Below are 18459 nucleotides of genomic sequence, written 5' to 3'. Positions count from 1 at the left end.
CTCCATGGGCACACAAGGGACTTGCTTCTTCCTTTGCTTTGTTCTTGTAGCTCTTCCTAAACCCAAACCAAAGCTAACTCCTTAAGTGCCTATAAAAGACATCAAAGAAAGGAGATAGGAGAGAAAAAGAGCCAAAAAGAACGGAAACAAAAGAAAATGAAAACAAAAGAAAGAAAAACTACACGAAGTAAGCAAGGATAAGAGAAACTAAGGAAAATAGACTAAACCGAGCAAAGAAAGCTATAGAAATTAAGGTAAAAATGCCCTAAAAGACTACCTTATGAGTGTCATATATGTCACTCAACAGATACACATATCAACATCTTTTTAAAATGTTTTGCAATTTTCTCATTTTCGTTGTACACAAGTCTTGCTAAAGTTATCTTACCAAGACCTGATTATTAAACAATAAAAAAAAATATAATTACGTGTTTTTAATGTAAAAAGTACACAATTAGATTAAAACATTTTTTTAAAAAGAAAGCATTATTAGTGCGTCTATTAGGATAAGAAGGCCTATATACTGGGGAATATTGTAAGGATAAAAAATTGATCTTCATTTACAAAAAAAATTAGAATAAATCACAACCTACAAAGCTAGAAAGAGAAAATAGTGAGAAAAAGTTGTTAATGACTAATAGAAATGGTGGCACCATAATAAAAATATTTTTTGAATTCCATGCAAATTACTCCCACCATCTTAATTAGGTTTGCCCCTTTCAAATTTTGACATAGAATCACTAACTTTAAATACTTATCTAGCTCTTTCCACTACTTAAAATATCATGAAAACTAAAAAAACAGAGGAAATAGTAATAAAAAATGGTAGAATTAGCTAGTTGTACAACATATATTGTACATCAAAATATCAAAAGTGAAAATTCTAAAATAGTCAAGTTAAAAATTACCGCTATGCATAGTAAAAATAATTTTTAAAAAATTAATCGATAAAATTACTCACTTTCAAAAAATTACGTATAAAAAATTACTTTTAATGTATAAAGATAACTATATGAATTTTCCTAAAAAGTTACCTGTAAATTATATTGCTAAAACACTACACTAAAATTAGCCGATATATAATAAACTATTGTACAACCGAGTGTGACTAAAAGCTTTTGAAAAGAAAAGGATTTTAATAACACGGATACAAGATTCAATCAACATAAAAATTTTACTAAATGTAGTCAACAATATAGTTCTTAATAAGAAGTATATCTCTAACATATGAAATTTATTTTTACTTATTTTTGATTCATGTACTTCATTTTTATCTTGCAATGATTTATTGAAGCTTGTAGTTTAATTTGATTTTGGATATTTCTACACCAAGGGTAGAGAGACTAAAAGATGCTTTAAATATTAAAATAAACACAAATAATTAATCAATTTTGGTGATTCAAGAGATAATTTAGACTTTTGAATTCAATGAGGGCAAATATATAAAAGAACATTTTTAGGGATGTAAATGTCAATGCAGTAGTTATAAGAGCATTCTCATACTTTTTATATAGTAGAGATAGAGAAAAAAAAGATAGGGAAGTAAGGGATGTGAGAGGTGACTAAATAATACGAAGTATAACTTTGAAAAGTAGTAGTAGTGAGGTGTCGTTTGAATCACATGAGAATTAGAACTTCTCATGAATTGCAAATTTATGTGAATTAAATTCCCGTAATTAAATGCATGGGAATTCCTAAAATTATTTGGTTAACAATGAGGAAAGTAACTTTCCATGAGTTTACTTTCCCAGAGGGTTAGGTAAGTAAATTCCTACTTTTTATGGGTATTCAAAATTTCTAGGAAGTTTCACTTCTACCATTTCACTAAACTTTTGTCAACTAAACAACGCACAAAACTTGTAATTCCTAAGAAGTCTCACTTCTCATGATTTGTTTTTTATGTCAATCAAACAAGCTCTGTGTTTGGATGGGGATTATGAAAGGAGAGAGAAATAAAATTAAAATGTACTTGTAGCTTTTTATCAAAAAAAAATGTAACTACAGTTTAGAAAACGACTTTATTAAGGGTTGTTCACCAGTCCAAGATCAGACCGGACCAAAGACAAGAAATTTAAAATTCAAGAACTAGACACTCTGGACTGGACCTAATTTTGAACTTTTTCTAAATTTTATATTACAGAGTAGGTTTAATTTTTATTATTTGATGAAAAAAAATAAAATAAGCAAAATGATTATTTAATGCATATTTTGAATGCCAAAAATTAAATTACTTATGATACGGAGTATAAAAATATTATATCTGATGAATCAAATTTATATAGGAATTATAGGCACGTCTATGCTAGTTTTAGAGTTGTTGGGTCTTTTGTCGCTTTTTAGGACACAAATACATAAGTTATCCATTTTGTGCTCTATTACGCTTCGCTTGTGTTTTTCTTAATGTTTCAGGAGATTTCATACTCATTTAGACGCTCTCGAAGTGTTTGGAGTTGATTCTAAAGATATTTAGATGGAAGTCGATGAATTGAGTTTATTGATTGGAGATCCCATGTTTGTGGATGTTGATTTTGATTATTACGTGCATGAAGACTGAATATAGCATTCACAAGGGTCTCTATGTGTAAGAAGGGTGTGCCCACCGTAGGGGATCCTTATCCTCTATGCCCATTACCCTTTAAAAGCCTAAGACTTTACACTTTTTATGGTGTTTTAGGATTTGGATTCCTGACTTTTTGGGAGACCTTTGAATTAGAATTGATCCTATCATTATGCTTTTTTGTAAGAAACTAGTAAGGAGTCGCCAATGAGTTTTAGGAAAACTCATAAACCTCATTCATGCCTTTCTCGCAAGTTGGGTTCAAGGGATATTTAACATGAATCATAAGTTTACCCCATACCTAAATTGGTATACGTGTACCAGAAATGAGTTCGGGAGCGAGGGTACAAAAATAACGTTCCCTTTAGGGGGAATCGCTATTCTAGCCCTAGTTCGGCCTCTACTAGCTCTTCCTTTTTCACAATTCATCACCAAACAATATATGCAACGTGGTTCCTAAAAGCTAAGTTAGTTGATTTTTTTCACAAGCATTAATCACATAGAAATTACATTGCAAAAATCGTTATTCTTTTGTTATTTAAATTCGTGAAAAGAACAAGAAATAAACAAGATTCGCCTTGACTTAGGTGACAAAACAACAATTAATTATTCCAATTCTAGTGTTTAATTAACACAATATACTATGTGAAATTAATTAAAGGTTTTTTTAAAGTGATCAAACAACACTAATTAATCAATTAAAGTTATTTAAACAATAAAAGAAAAAAAAGTGATTTATCTAAGTGCTCAGGATACAAACCGTTCTTCATTTATGCTAAATCTCCGATTTATATGTTTATGGACCTTCTTTATTCTTTGTACCTCCAAGGACTTCAGTGGAATGTATTAGGGTTGAAGAGTATTTAGGAAAAAAGGAGAAAAGTAGTATAATAGTAAGAGATATTAAGAGATTAGGGATTCAAGAATGCTAGGGTTTAGAATTCTGATTTTTCTGTTCTGTTTAGGGTTGAACAAATACCCCTTTTTATAGGCGTAGGAATATATGTTTAGGGTTTTAGAGCTGGGGAGTCAGGTGGTTCATGCAACTCTAAGAGTCGCTGTGGGTGCCGTGCACATATCAATGAATTGTGCGCGCCAGGCGCGCGCAACTCACAGAGTTGCGCTCGATGCGGTTTGCCTTATACAAAAATGCCTTTTTAAAACTTCCATAACTTTTTATTGCAAAGTTGGATTATAAAATGTGAGATATCATTGGAAATTTCTAAATGTATAATTTCCAATTTCGTTGAAATTAGGTTAAAATCTATTATGGATCAAAAGATACGGCCGTTTGAGTGCAAGGGTGTCAGTTTTAGGGCCCAGTTAGTGTTTTGATCATAACTTCTTCGTTTTAACTCGGAATTAGGCTTATAATATACCGTTGGAAATATATTTTAAAGGGCCATCCATCGTTATAGGCCTTCCATGGAAATTTGATTATTGGTTTATTTGATTGTCTCGCTTTTTAACAATGTGATATCCATTGTATCTAATCATTCCATTTTACGCATTTAGGTCCATTATTAATTAAGTTTAAACATGTATTTGACGCATTTAGGTCCGTTGTAGGCCTAATTAGTAATCGAAAGAGGCTCTTATATAATTTGGTCTCAAATATGGGTTTTAATATACTTCATAATGCATTTAGTAGTCCATAAACACTTCAACTTTGATCTAGCATGAAGAACGGGTTTTTATAACATCATCGCAAACTTGTTGGGACTGAAAGCAATGGTGTCCTTCGAACAAGTGTATTATTCCTATAGATGGTTCGGAATTATTAGAAAGCTAATTATTTAGTGAGGTCAAGTGATTGGAATGCCTGGGTGGAGGCCGCTTTCGATCAATAATATTAATGTATAATTAATATTAGAGCTTAATCTTGACTGAACCCTTCGGGCCACACCCAAGTAACTAACAAACCGAAGCGACAAATTAATTCTGAAGGAATTAATGAGTCGACCGAGTAATTAATATTTAGGCGTCGAAAAATCGAGCATGGAGTGTCGAAACCGAGCGTCAGAAGTCGAGTCGAAAATAATAAAAGACGAGACAAGAAAAACTATTAAATGTACGTAATTTCCAAAATACCCCTAGCATCGAAAAATCGAGTGCTAGGGGTGTAGCCGAGCTAGCCGCCCGCACTTGGTGCATGGGCTTGCTAGCAGCAGCACGCACGCATGGTGCAAGGGTCTGCTGGCCGAGAGTGTTAGCAGCAGCCCGCACGTGCATGCTGGGCCTGCTGGCCGTGGGTGGCAGCAAGCCATGGCAGCCCACTTGGGGTGCCTTGGTGCCCAAGTTGGGCTGCCATGTGGCGCAAGCCAAGAGGGGAGTGAGGTGGTGTGTTGGCCGGTTTTTAGAGAAGGAGTGGGGAGCAAGTTTGGTCCCCCCCTCCTCCAAATGGTCCTCACCTAACCTCTCATGTGAGCATGACACTTGTTGATTTATTAGTAGCTTGATTATTTATTTTATTTTAGATTTAAAATAAAATGGAAAAATCAAAATCTCCCACATGGAAAGATGATGGGAAATTTAGGTACTGGCCCGATTCAGCATGCAGGAGGCCAAGAGAGGTCACCTACCCATGTCACATGGCATAACCCTGAGCAAGAAGCAGTGTCCAAGGACACCTGATGAGCGAGAAAGGATGAATCAGATTCCATATGCTTCGCTAATTGGATCGATCATGTATGTCGTGATATGTACCAGGCCAGATGTATCGTATGCCTTTAATGCTACGAGCCGTTACCAATCAGACCCAGGAGAGGCCCATTGGACTGCGGCCAAGAATATCCTAAAGTACCTGAAAAGGAACAAGGATAAATTCCTGGTGTATGGTGGTTCAGAGGAATTAGTTGTTGAAGGTTATACCGACGCGAGCTTCTAGACAGATAGAGACGATTTCAAATCGCAATCTGGATATGTTTTCTGTCTAAATGGAGAAGCGTTTAGTTGGAAGAGTGCCAAGTAGAGCACAACTGCAGATTCAACAACTGAAGCCGAATACTTAGTAGCTGCTAAAGCACCTAAGGAGATTGTTTGGATTCGTAAGTTCGTTGGTGAACTTGATGTTGTACCCTTAATCAAGGGTCCAATAGGCCTCTATTGTGACAACAATGGAGCTATTGCTCAGGCAAGAGAGCCAAGGGAACATCAGAAGGTAAAACATCTCAAGCGGCGGTTTCAAATGATTCGAGAATGGAAATCAAAAGGTGAAATCAGAATTTGCAAAGTTGGAATGGATGACAATGTAGCCGATCCAATTACTAAACCTTTGCCTCAAGTGAGGCACAACAAGCACGTTGAGGCAATGGGAATCAAGCATGTGGGAGACTGGCTTTGATTTCCCTGTTTAGTGTTTTAGTTAAATTTGAACATTTTAATGTATGACACTAAGAAAAACCATTCATGTTTTTGGAGTAATATAAATTTCATGCAAAATTTTATCACTCCATTTGCTATTTAATTGTGGTTTAGGATTAAATAATGAGTCCATTTGATTTTAAGAATATTCAAAATAGGGTATCAAGCCAGTCTTGGTAAGGAAACACCTATTAAGTTAACATTGAATATTATAATCGAGAATTATCGCTAATCAAGGTCATTTAAACAATGGACGATTAATGACCATTTAAGATTAGTTTGTAGTTTGATTTATAGCACCACTTCTTGTGTACAAGGACATGATCGTCATAAATCATTTGCACAGGTATTGGTTTAGAACCATACTGGATCGACCTATGAGAATACTTTAAGAGATTAAAAATCGTCATAAGTATACTTCTCATTATGGCTATCGGAACCTATTTTCTCAACCATGAGTATTGTGAGTTCTCTTGTTAGAGTACAAGTCCGCTTTGATGTTATCAAGCGTCTGCCGTAATACGGGATTATAACGGCAACACTCGGGCGGCTAGGTCCTCTCAGTAAGAGAAGCTACATTACAAGACTGGGAATGTCCCCCTGCTAAAATAGGGAAGATGTCTTTGTTGTTTACAAGGCCTCTCGAAGAGCGAGACTATAAAATGCATGGCCGTGCTCGGATGGATTTTAGAAATCATCTGTTTATTGACAGTCGGACTCGGGATCGAGAAACACTTCTGGACATAATAAGGATGACAAATAAATCTTACCTTATAGTTCATGAAGAGACATTAAGTGACATATGAAAAAGGCTATACACTAAATGCGCACTTGTCTGAAAAGGACAAGTGGGAGATTGAAAGGAATGGTGTCCTTCGAACAAGTATATTATTCCGATAGAGGGTTCAAAATTATTAGAAAGCTAATTATTCAATGAGGTCAAGTGATCAGAATGCCTTGGTCCTTCGGGTCACACCCAAGCAACTAACGAACCGAAGCGACGAAGTAATTCTAAAGGAATTAATGAGTCGACCAAGTAATTAATATTTAGGCGTCGAAAATTCGAGCTTGAAGCGTCGAAACCGAGTGTCGGAAGTCGAGTCAAAAATAATAAAAGACGAGATGAGAAAAACTAATAAATAAACGTAATGACCAAAATACCCCTAGCGTTGGAAAATCGAGTGCTAGGGGTGTGGCCGAGCTAGCAGCCCGCACCAAGTGCGGGGCTTGCTAGCAAGCCGCGACTAGCAGCGTGCACTTGGTGCACGCACGCATGGTGCAAGGGCCTGCTGGCCGTGGGTGAAAGAAAGCCATGGAAGTCCACTTGGGGTGCCTTGGTGCCCAAGTGGGGCTGCCATGTGGCGCAAGCCAAGAGGGGAGTGAGGTGGTGTTTTGGCTGGTTTTTAGAGAGGGAGTGGGGAGTAAGTTTGGTCCCCCCCCCTCCAAATGGTCCTCACCTAACCTCTCATGTGAGCTTGACACTTGTTGATTTATTAGTAGCTTGATTATTTATTTTATTTTAGATTTAAAATAAAATGGAAAAATCAAAATCTTCCACATGGAAAGATGATGGGAAGTTTGTGAGCCTTTGCCTATAAATACCAACCTTGGGTGTTGGGATTCTTCACTTGAGTAAGTGCTGAAAAAGGCATCATAGTGTGAAAACCTTTGAACACTAATTACTAGGGTTTTGAGGTCGGGCTGAAAAAGGCAATAGACCGAGTTCGGTGCTCGCGTTGCGGGTGGACTTCAAATGAGGTCTCCGTGTGAGCGGAGCTAAAGGGCTTTCGAAGTAAGAGCTCAATTAAGTGAGCGAAGCACGCTACAAAGGTAATAATCTCTTACTTAGTCTTGTGTTTATGTTAATTATGCTGATGGTTATAATTATTGTGAGTTTGGTTTTGGGGTCGGGTTTCTTTCCGCGGTGGGTCGGACTCACCGAAACCCAACAGGGACAAGAGGCCAAAATTAGGTGTCTATAGTTAGCCACCACTTTGATCGAGTCTAGAATAGACGATGATCAAAGTAGCCAAGGAAATAAATCTGAGACTCATTCTACGAAGTTCCTTAAAGACAAGGAATCTTTCAATAGTGTTGAGAATGTCGAAACTATCCTCAATTGGCTAAATGTTCAAGACAAGTAGCTGCTAAGACTAGAAAAAGTATTTTCTAGATTTAGTGCGCTAAAGAATCTTGACTGATCCTTTGCAAGCGTAGAACGCTTTTATGAGTAAAGGTTGTCCTAGGTGATGTCATGTTATGAGACGATATCGGTTTAAAAAAAGAGTTAAGAGGATGATATCCTTTCAATATGGCATCGTTGATCTAAAGTCCCTCGATATGTCATTGAAACTTTAGTCCATGATTTTTACAAAGTAAAAGATGATAAAATGAGAGGTGTTTCAGCGTTCGGAGCCTAACGCGTAAATAGCGGTCTTGACACGCTCTTGCCAAAACAAAATATTCGGGGTCCACAAGATAGAAATACATGTCTCAGGACTGGAGGCATATATCCAAATCTAATGAGAGAGGAGAAAATTGGCAACTCTCACAGCAGTTTTGTCCACAAGATGAAAACACGTGTCTCAAGACAAGAGGCACGTGTCTAAATAGGTGCGACTCTGCTCTGTTCGCTCTTTATACAAGGGGTGGACGGACACCCTAATTGTCCGATAAGCTAGTAAACTCACTAACTACCGTATTTTCTTCCAATAAAGAAGTGTCTGTTCTCGATGGTTCGGCGCGCTAATCGACTCGTAAAGCTAACGCCTAAAGTTTGTAAAGAAGTTCTACCGTTTTCGTTACGGGAGGTAGATCACGTTGCTGAGAAGAGGGTGCAATTTCACGCAGCACCTACGCCATATAATTTTACGCTATACAATACGCCATTCTTTTTGCTGTGGATGCCAAAAAAAATGAAAAAATGTGACATTTTTAAAGTCAGTACAGTGAAATGACAAACCTGTCTATGGGAGCTTTTACGTAAAGTACCACTAAAGAATATTTTGAAACACTTTTACGAAAAAACATCCAAAACGTATGCTTAAGGCAAGCAAAAAGCACGGTGTGCATGTAGGATGATGCAAAAAACTATCAAAGAAGAAAATAAATTGCAAAAATGCAAAGCAATTTGAAAGATTTCAATGATTCGTGCGTTATTACATCTAACAACGCATAAAACCGTTGTAAAAATTTCAAAACGGATCAAAATCTGAGTACCAATCTTGTAAGTGACCAATATCCACGCGTAACTTAGTGGGTCGCGTGGGCCAGGCGCGCGCAAGAAACTGGGTTGCGCTGGGATGCCACGTGCAACTTGATAAGTTGCGCGCGACTTTTGAATCAGTAAAAAGAGGTGGAGAAGCGCGGTCTGCAGCTCACTCTCTTCTTCTCCTCTTTCGCCTTTTTCGATCTTTTTCCATTTTTTGTTGTCGTTTGAAGCTAAGGAAATTAAATCTTGCTTCCTTTTATTTTACCAGACTTTGAACTTGGTCAATAAAATGGAGAAAGCCGAATGAAGAATCCTAAATTTTAGAAGTTAGGGGTATCGATTCGACTTGTTTTAAAGAATTTGTTTGTACTATGTTGTTGTGACATGTTTAGGGAATATATCGCAACAAATTTCATGTGAAATGGTAAAGTATTAATCATATATGAGCATATACAAGAATATATGTGTTTTTTCTTTAATTAATTTCAAATTTGTGCTTTGAACGTTTTCTTTTTCGCTCACATGGACTATACTTGTAAATTTTAATGTAAATTGAAGTGTTAGAACGACAATTATGCATTAAAATTAGAAGTCAAATTTTGAACTTTGGAAATAGCATGAAATTGTTCTTGCGACTCGTATTTATTTTTTCATGCGTAAGTTGCAAAATTGGTTTTATCAATGATAAAAAATAACCGATAGTTATCATTATTCACTTATAAAACTACGATTTCAAGATTTGCATAAACTAGTAAATTTAGAAAATTCTTGAAGACATCATCGCGCGAACTGGTATAATTTGGCTATATCTCGGGCTTTTGAGCCCCCATTTTATATTTTCGAATGTCGTAGCCTCCAATATTGGGTAGTTTCGATGACTTGTTTGTTTTTAAGAATTAGACCCTTTCATGTTGCTCGAAATGGGTCTACAAATCCCGTGTTTTGTCTCATTGTTACAACAACTAGGATCTTTGAAACGTTTAAATGAGTTTGTTAAAATCGTTTTCGACCATTCATAGTTTTAACAAATGAAATTTGCTAATCTAGTAATATTGGTCATTTGTTGGAACAAGTAAGAGGAAAAATGATATATTGCTCAATTTTTCTCTATTCTCACTACTCTCAAATTCTTTATCTTATGTTCAAATTTTGTTACTGATTGAAGCTCGAGAAAGTAGATATTATCCTCTTTGTGAAATTCCAATGTACAACAATAGAGAATGAAGACCCCTTAATTTTTTTAACTTTGGAGTCTTTTATTTATGTTTTAACTCATGAAATTGTTTGTCTTATGTTAATTAAGTGTCTTGATACAATTTTCATGATGAACGATTGAGTATTAAACTTTCGTATGAGCAAGTATGTTGTATGCATTTGAATTCTATTTTGATACTCATGTTTTTGTTTCTTTTTCTCTATATGTACTAGTCGTACTTTCTAATCTTTAGAATAAATTAAAGTATTGAAACAATAATCATGCACTAAGACTAGCTTTTGAAGTTGAACTTGAAAATGGCTCGAATATGTGACTTGTTCTATGGCCAAATTCAGTTGCAAACTTGGTTTTCAAAGGAATAGAATGGATAATAAATCATTATGATGCATTTGAAAATTGTAAGGCTCGAGATCTATGCAAACCATTTATAGTTTAGGCAATTCTCGAAAGTATCTCGAATGGCATGAATATCTCATTTTGTTTATTGTGGATATTGGAGCCCCCATGAGTCGGGTTATGTGCATTTTTGCTATTTCACATGTCTTGGAATCTCCAATCTAAGGTAGTTCTAATAACTTGCTATTGTTTAGGTCATTCATATGATCATGATATGGGAATGAGCCTATGTATCCCATGTTTTGTGTTTTGAGAAATTTTTAGGATAATGACATGGCTTACGCTTGTTTAAAAACCCAAAACAATTATAGTTAAGGTTTAGTAATCTTTACCAAATGTCTAAACGTTCGTAAAGATCATTACGGTGACATTATTCTCAAAGTTGATTTAAAACATCAAATGATTTCATTGTTCTTATCAATCTTTGATTTTGGTCTTGTAGGTGGTTCGTTTACCATCCCTAAGCCAATATTCGCAGGATGACAAGGGAGAATAAGTTTGAGTCAAGAAGAAGTTGAATCTTAGTTCTTTTGGAAATATTTATGTATATACATGTATTATCCAAACTGTTATTGAGAGTCTGAAAATTTATTTATTTTAGAAAATGAAACAACAATTCAAAAAGGAAATTTTGAAGACTATTATTTTTTTTTTATATATTTGGAGAGTAAGAAACATGTTCTTTCGAACTAAAATTCAAAATTTGAAGAGGGTCCAATAAATTTAATGAAAGTTTGTTTTAAAAATAAAATGAAGAAACTTTTTCTAGTACGCAAAATACATAATCATGTTATTTTCGAAACTGGACCCAAAATGGAAAGAACAGTCTAGCTCGTGATTGAGTGTGACTTTTTTGTCCAATATTGATGATGGTAAGTTGTAATTTGCAACTTATTTCAACAAAGCTATGAAAATGTGAGCAAACTTTCGTATATATAATCTTGTTATCTCTTCTTTTTTAGTGTTTGTCATCATTGTCATATCTTCTTAGTTGAAAGTGAAATTCTTCTAATTAAACAAGCACCACGATTTGAAAATAAATAATTATCAAAATTAGGTTTGATGGAGTGTGAGAATAATTTATAAAATCATTCGAATCACTTTCCAAAATATGGTCTTATTTCAAAACGAAAGTTAAGGTGAGACCTATATTTTGTAGCCCCCAAGTGTAGATTTAGGTGAATTTCGGAATTCATGTATACATATGCTAGGGAATGTTTCTCATGTCTATTTGAAGCCCCATGATTTGTATTTTCAATTTGTGGAATATTGCATATGTTTATCACGAATTGTTTGAACAAGTAACATAATTAATTATCTTGGTCAAATAATAGGAAGTGGTATTCCTCACTTTGTCATTTAAAGTTATTAAGATGATTCGTAATAATCTTTGCATCACATTGATTTCGTAGCATAAATAGCGTGTTCAAATGTTTAAATAAAGAGAAGTAGAGATGTCTTGGCTTTTTTGAGCCCCCAAAGAGCAAAAATTTGTTACCATTTTTTGAGTTTTATTTTTCCAAAGGGAGGGATCATCCAGACTTAACCCCCCAAAAAGAAATGAACAAAAAAGACGGATTTGCATAAAAAGGAAGGGAAATCCAATTTTCCCGTAGAAGAATAAAGAAAGAGAATTAGACATGTTTTCGAAAAGCAAGGATTATTGACTCAATATTTGAATCATCGTGATGACTTGGCAATGAGGTATACGTGTGATAGCGATAACGATCATTTTTTCATGTAGGTATCATGTACAATCAATGTTCCTCGCATAGAGAGGATGAATCCCACGCACGCGGACATATTAGTTGCTCATGATAAGTGAGAAGACCAATGCTTAAGAGTTGTAAAAGACATCTAAAGTTGACGTCGAGGCTGTCGATATATCAAATCAATTTAGTGTATTAACTCGTTTTCTTTCTAGGCAATATATATAAAACTTAAATCACCTTGGTAATAAATAACCTTATTATTAAAAGAAAATAAGATGATTATTTTTTTAAATTGATAGTCATCTCATTTTTCTTCGCAAAAGATATGGAAAACATCGAATTTAGTTTGATTCGATTTCTTTACTAAAATGATGTAATCAAGCCAATGGCTATCAAATCATCCAAATTATTTGAATTTTTTTTTATATGATTTTGTAATCATTTACTCAACACTTCATCCATTTTATCTATGGGCATAACTACTCAATAGTAGGTCCATATGTGTAAAGGCCTAAGGTGCACTACTACAAAATCTGGAAAAAGGACCCCTAATATAAGACCCGTCATCTAAATAATGGGTCTGTTTGATATAGGAGATCTAATATTAGAGATAATGGGTCTCTTATGTGCATCAGGTCCCACCAATTTTGGGATGGAAAAACACAATAGAATTCTATGAGACCCGTTGTCAGACTTAACGGGTTTCTTACCTTCTTAATTATTTTATATCATAGCTTATATTTCGTGGCTTTATTTCCTCCACTCCCATAACTCACTCTTTATCTCTTCCCTTCTCTCTCTCTAATTTCATTCTTAGTTATCAACGCCCCTTTTCTAAAGCCCATACATTGAAATCATCTTTGTTATTCTATCAATATATCTTCATTACCTTTGTCAAAAAAAAAATCTTCATTACCTAAATTTATAAATACTGAAGTAATTTGAGCATGCATTAATGGCGACGGAAGAAGATTCAATTGAACAAGTAGTAATTGAGAGGAGAGAGATTGAGAGCTCTTAGAACAACTTAAGAGCCTTTCAAAACCCCATATGATGATTCGTCACAACCCAGAAACAACTCCAAGGATGGAGATGCTGGTAACAATTAACACAGGTTTTTTTATTCTATTTATACTCTCAAATTTTTCTTTACATTATATTGATTATAATCCTTTTGTTGGATCTATTGAAAAATCATGTGATAGTATAATTTGCGCTCTAATCATTGAGATCCGAATCGAAGTTTTCGAGATAAGGTCCGTAGATCTATATGAGAAAGGTCGGAAGATTGAGTAGTAGTAGAATTTGCAGTTTTATGGTGGGTAAAAACAAGTTTTTTCAAGGTGGTCGTTTTGATTTTGGATTTTGGGTGAGTATGGTTTTATAGGGGTTGTCGGGGTGTAGCTTTAGATTGTTTTTGGCGGTGAGGCAGTGGTGGCGGCTAGGGTATTTAGGAGGGTTGGGTCGTTAAGGGTGGTTTATATGGGTGTGGAGGTAGTCTAGTGGTGTTGAATTGTTGGTGTTCTGATCTTTATCTGGTTTTCATTTTTTTAAGTTTGAATGTTAAATTAGTTTATTGCTCTTCATTTTACTGAATCTTGGCTTGTTTATTGGCTCTTAATTTAGCAAGACATACTTTAATTTCATATAACTACATAACATTTTGCATAATTGTTCCTAATATTGTTATATTATTTGGCATAATTATTCCTAATATTGTTTACATCATAGGACAGGAAGATACACTATTATGGAAGGAATACGGAGTACAAGATACACTATTAATGTATGGTTGTATGGAGTATATACTTGTAAATTATTCAATAAGCTACCACTTGTAAATTCTAGTAATTATTTTGTAAATTTCAATAATTAATATATGTCAGTTTGTTTAATTATATATTCAAAGTTTGCATTTTCAGTATTCCGCCAATTCAATAAAGCAATGAAATTCAAATTTCAAAATACTACGTATAATAAAAAATCACGAGAAATTTTTTTTATAAAAAAAAAATAAGAAAGAAACCAGTTATTTAGCATATGGGGTCTGTTTGATACCCCACCAAAAAAACCTGTTATGTTTAATAACGGGTCTCTTATCCTTCTAAATAATTTTCCAAAGTACTAGTCTGACAAACCTTACTTCTTAATTAACGGGTCTGTTATGATTATTTGACAGACCCCTCCAAAGAGGCGGTTTTTTTATCTGACAGACCCCTTAGCTAGAGACCCGTTGTTTGGCGGTTTGTAAAGCATTTTTCAATGGGTCTCTTTGCTACTTTTTGTAGTAGTGGTGGGCCATATTTTTGTAGAATGATGATTTTTGTGGTACATGATTATGGTCTAACTCAAGGAGGGCCTTTCCAAGGTTGTAACGTGGCTAGGCTTGGGGTGATAAAGAATGGATAGGCTCAAGTATACTCCCATAATCCCTTTTCTTTTAGTGCTTCTCAAATTAAAACCTTTCCAATTTGTGTGAAAACTCTTACATTAGGTGCCTTTTCCTTGTCTTCTCTCTCTCTTTCTATTTTTTTCTTTCTGTTTTGACAAGTTTGGTTTTGGGTTGAGAACGATTTTGTATTCGATCTTTCCTTTTTTGGGTTTAGACTAACTTTGTGTCCCCCTCTTATATTTCATCCCCCAATTTTTTCATTTGTATCACTTTGCACTATTCCCATCCCAAGGTTTGGAATAATGTAGGTGGAATGATGGATTTTTCTAAGGTTATTAACATGGAATTATCTACGTGGAGCTTCAAGCTGCCTCCTGTGTTGGTGTAATCATCATATCTCTTCTTAGTGGGCCAAAAGAAGGGCCTCTTTTCATTTAGTAAATCTTGTAAGATAAAGCTAATCAAGATTCTTAAAGTGTTGAGTATGTAGCCTTTTTTTATATTGCCTGTTTATAGGTGTATTTCATTTAATTCAAGCTAATAACAACAAAGAGATCGTAAAGAGAATAAGATAGACGTACCTCAAAATATAAATTTTATTTATTAATTAATGACAATACATAATAAGTAGATTCAACAGAATGAATCTCTTAGTCTATCATAAAGAAAACAAAAGAAAAAGAAACAAAACAAGACCTAGGGTGCTACATTTTGAATTGTTGACAACTTCTTGAGATTGCATCTTCGAGCTTTATCCATTTCCAACGTAGGTGAAATCCCCTCTAAAAATCTAGTCCATCTATATGATTAATGGTTTCATTTATTATCAAATCCCTTTCAATTAATGTTCCACGATATAAACTTTTTGAAATGTGTGTAAACCAAGGTATTGTAGATGGCACTTGTATGGTGGAGACATATTGTCTATGAACTTTGGGACAAGTTCATGATCCGGAGGTCTTTGTGAAAGAATAGCTACCTTTGATCTCCACTTGGTAAAGAAGTCAATAAAGCCTTCTTCTTGCCCTTGCTTAAGCAATTCAAGATCGCGCAAGGTAGTTGTGAGCTCGATGTTGTCTCCATATTGGGCTAAAAACTCTTTTACAATGTCACTCCAAGTGGAAGTTTGTTTTGCATCGAGGCTATAAAACCATGATCTAGCAGTTGGGTCCAATGAAAGAGGAAAAGTACATGCATATAAGCTATGCTCAACCCCTTTCAATGCCACAATTCCAATAAAGCTCATTAAGTGAGTCCTAGGATTGTCTGTAACCTTAAAGGTTGGTAAATCCGTAGTCAAGAACTTTTCTGGGAGAGTCTTGCCACTAGGTTGTGGTGCAAGCTCATAATTGAAGTACTTATTCCCTGAGCTAGCTCGAAGGACAAATTTCTCCAAGGCCTCTACTCTTTCGGCTCTTGCTTTCTCTTGCAGAATGTTTTCTTTTTCTTTCTCTGCTTTTATTTTAGCCTTTTCTGCTTTTTTATGAGCCTTCATTTGGGCTTCTTCTTCTCACAGGGCCTTTAGATTTTGGAGTTCCTTTCTAAGTTTCTCCCATGCTGCTTTGTCACCCATGATTAAACTAGTATGCGAATGTGGAAGACAATCTTGTAATGTGTATTACGAAAATTGAGCGCGTTCACTTAAACCTCTTCTGCCAAGCATTCAAACAATGAACCAATGTCAAAATGATTTTTCTTTGTTTTATTTAGTCCTTGTAATACAAATTCACTATGAGCAAGTTTGTTGATAAAAATGTCAAAAATTTTACAAACAATCATTAATGGAATGTCATGATTTGTGGTGATTTCAACAAGGTAATCATCTAAGGATTTCACTTGAAGTGAATTGTTTTCGAAAAAGGGAGAAGATAAACAAAGAGAAAGCTGGATTGACATGCTCATCAAATTTTTAGAAATATTAGTCAACCTTAGTACATTCCTCAAAATGATCAATATACCAGAAATATGGTATTTGTTGATCATTTAGATTACAATAGAGATCCTTATCGTTTTATTTTTAATTTTGAATCTCATATTGCTCATCTTTAAAGGATAATTACTATTTGTTTAAAAAGAATGATTGCCTCCGAACGTAAAATCCAAGAACTGAGTAAATCATTTTCTCGGTTTTATCATTCACTATTATCTCTCTCTCTCTCTCTTTCTCTCTCGTTTTTCTTTTTTTTTTTTTTTTTTGGTTGAGGATAAATTTTTTTTTGTATTATACTTTTTTGTTAGAATGGTTTCTCGATTTTTTTTTGCTCTATTCTCTTTTTTTTTTTTTTTTTTTTTTTGAGGCAATCTTCCCAAGTAAGGTTCTCGGGATTCTCTTTTTAAACCATAGAAGAGGTAAATAAATTATGCTCTTAAGTCACGGTGGACTAATTACAACTAAAAGATGACGACCATGAAAATAGGCACGTTTAAGAATGGGAATGTTGATGACATCCTTTCAAGAGATGCGAACTTCTAATTACGAACCTTATGATGAGAAGCAATGTGACTAGTTTGATTTTAAAGTATGTAAATGAATCATCATAATCGAAAACAGTATAGCGCACAATTTTCCGTCTTGCGCTAAGGTGGAAAGTGCAACTTCGAGAGTAGCGCCTGCCACTCGCGGGTTTTTTTTTTTTTTTTTTTTTTTTTGAAAAAAAGGAAAGAAATAAAAGAACGATTAAAAGACATGTTTTTAGATTATTTTTTTTTTTAAACAAAGAACGATTATAAGACGTTTTTGGATTTTTTTTAACAAAGAACAATTAAAGATTAAGAAAAGAAGCACAATTAAAAAAACCAATTAAGTTAGACAACATCGTAAGCCAAGGAGATATTATTAGCACCTGCTTAACGATTAACCTTGAAGCAGTAATATCGTTTTCTCCGTATAACATTGCTCGTAATAAATCAAAGTCAACTTGAACAGTGGGCGCACGCAAGACACTGAGTTGCGCGCAACTTTTGGACTTGCGCTTGGAGGGCGCGCGCAACTTTAATAGTTGCGCGCACCACCTGGTAAGTTCGACATTTTTTTTTTGCGAAAATCGAGGTGCAGTTTTTTTTTTTTTTTTTTTTTTTTTTTGTCGAATTACAATTTTTGCGATTTTTTTAATATCTCTAGATAACAAGTTGGAATTAATGAGATTAGACACAAAGCAATTAGCACATATTCGTGTAGTCACATAAGCATATAAATGGAATCGTCAAAACATACCATGTCATTCTATGGTTAAGGCTTGGGTGTCCAAGGGTACCATATCTTAAGTAACGATGCATGAATCAATCACTCAACGTTTGACCTATGACATAGCCCTCCCAACCTTTTGTTGGCGATATGATATGGGTAGGATGATTGTTAATGATTTCAGGATTGAAGCCTGATGTTGGCTGCCCCTAGTCAATGAGCCCATCCTCAATGGTTAAAGTGTACTATGATTATGCATGATGCAATGTTGCTTGTTTGGCTTTTATTTTTGTGAAAAGGGGAAGATATTATGCATTCAAGTCTCGCTCTCTAACTAGAGATTATCCAAGTTTATCCAAGTTAGCCATCGTTACAACCTATAAGGTAACCTGGTGTTGGAAACCTTGGACCATAACTAAGAACTAATC

This window comes from Chenopodium album, chromosome 15, assembly GCF_948465745.1.
Source record: "Chenopodium album chromosome 15, dcCheAlbu1.1, whole genome shotgun sequence".
Taxonomy (NCBI): Eukaryota; Viridiplantae; Streptophyta; class Magnoliopsida; order Caryophyllales; family Amaranthaceae; genus Chenopodium; species Chenopodium album.
This window is presented reverse-complemented; position numbering follows the sequence as displayed.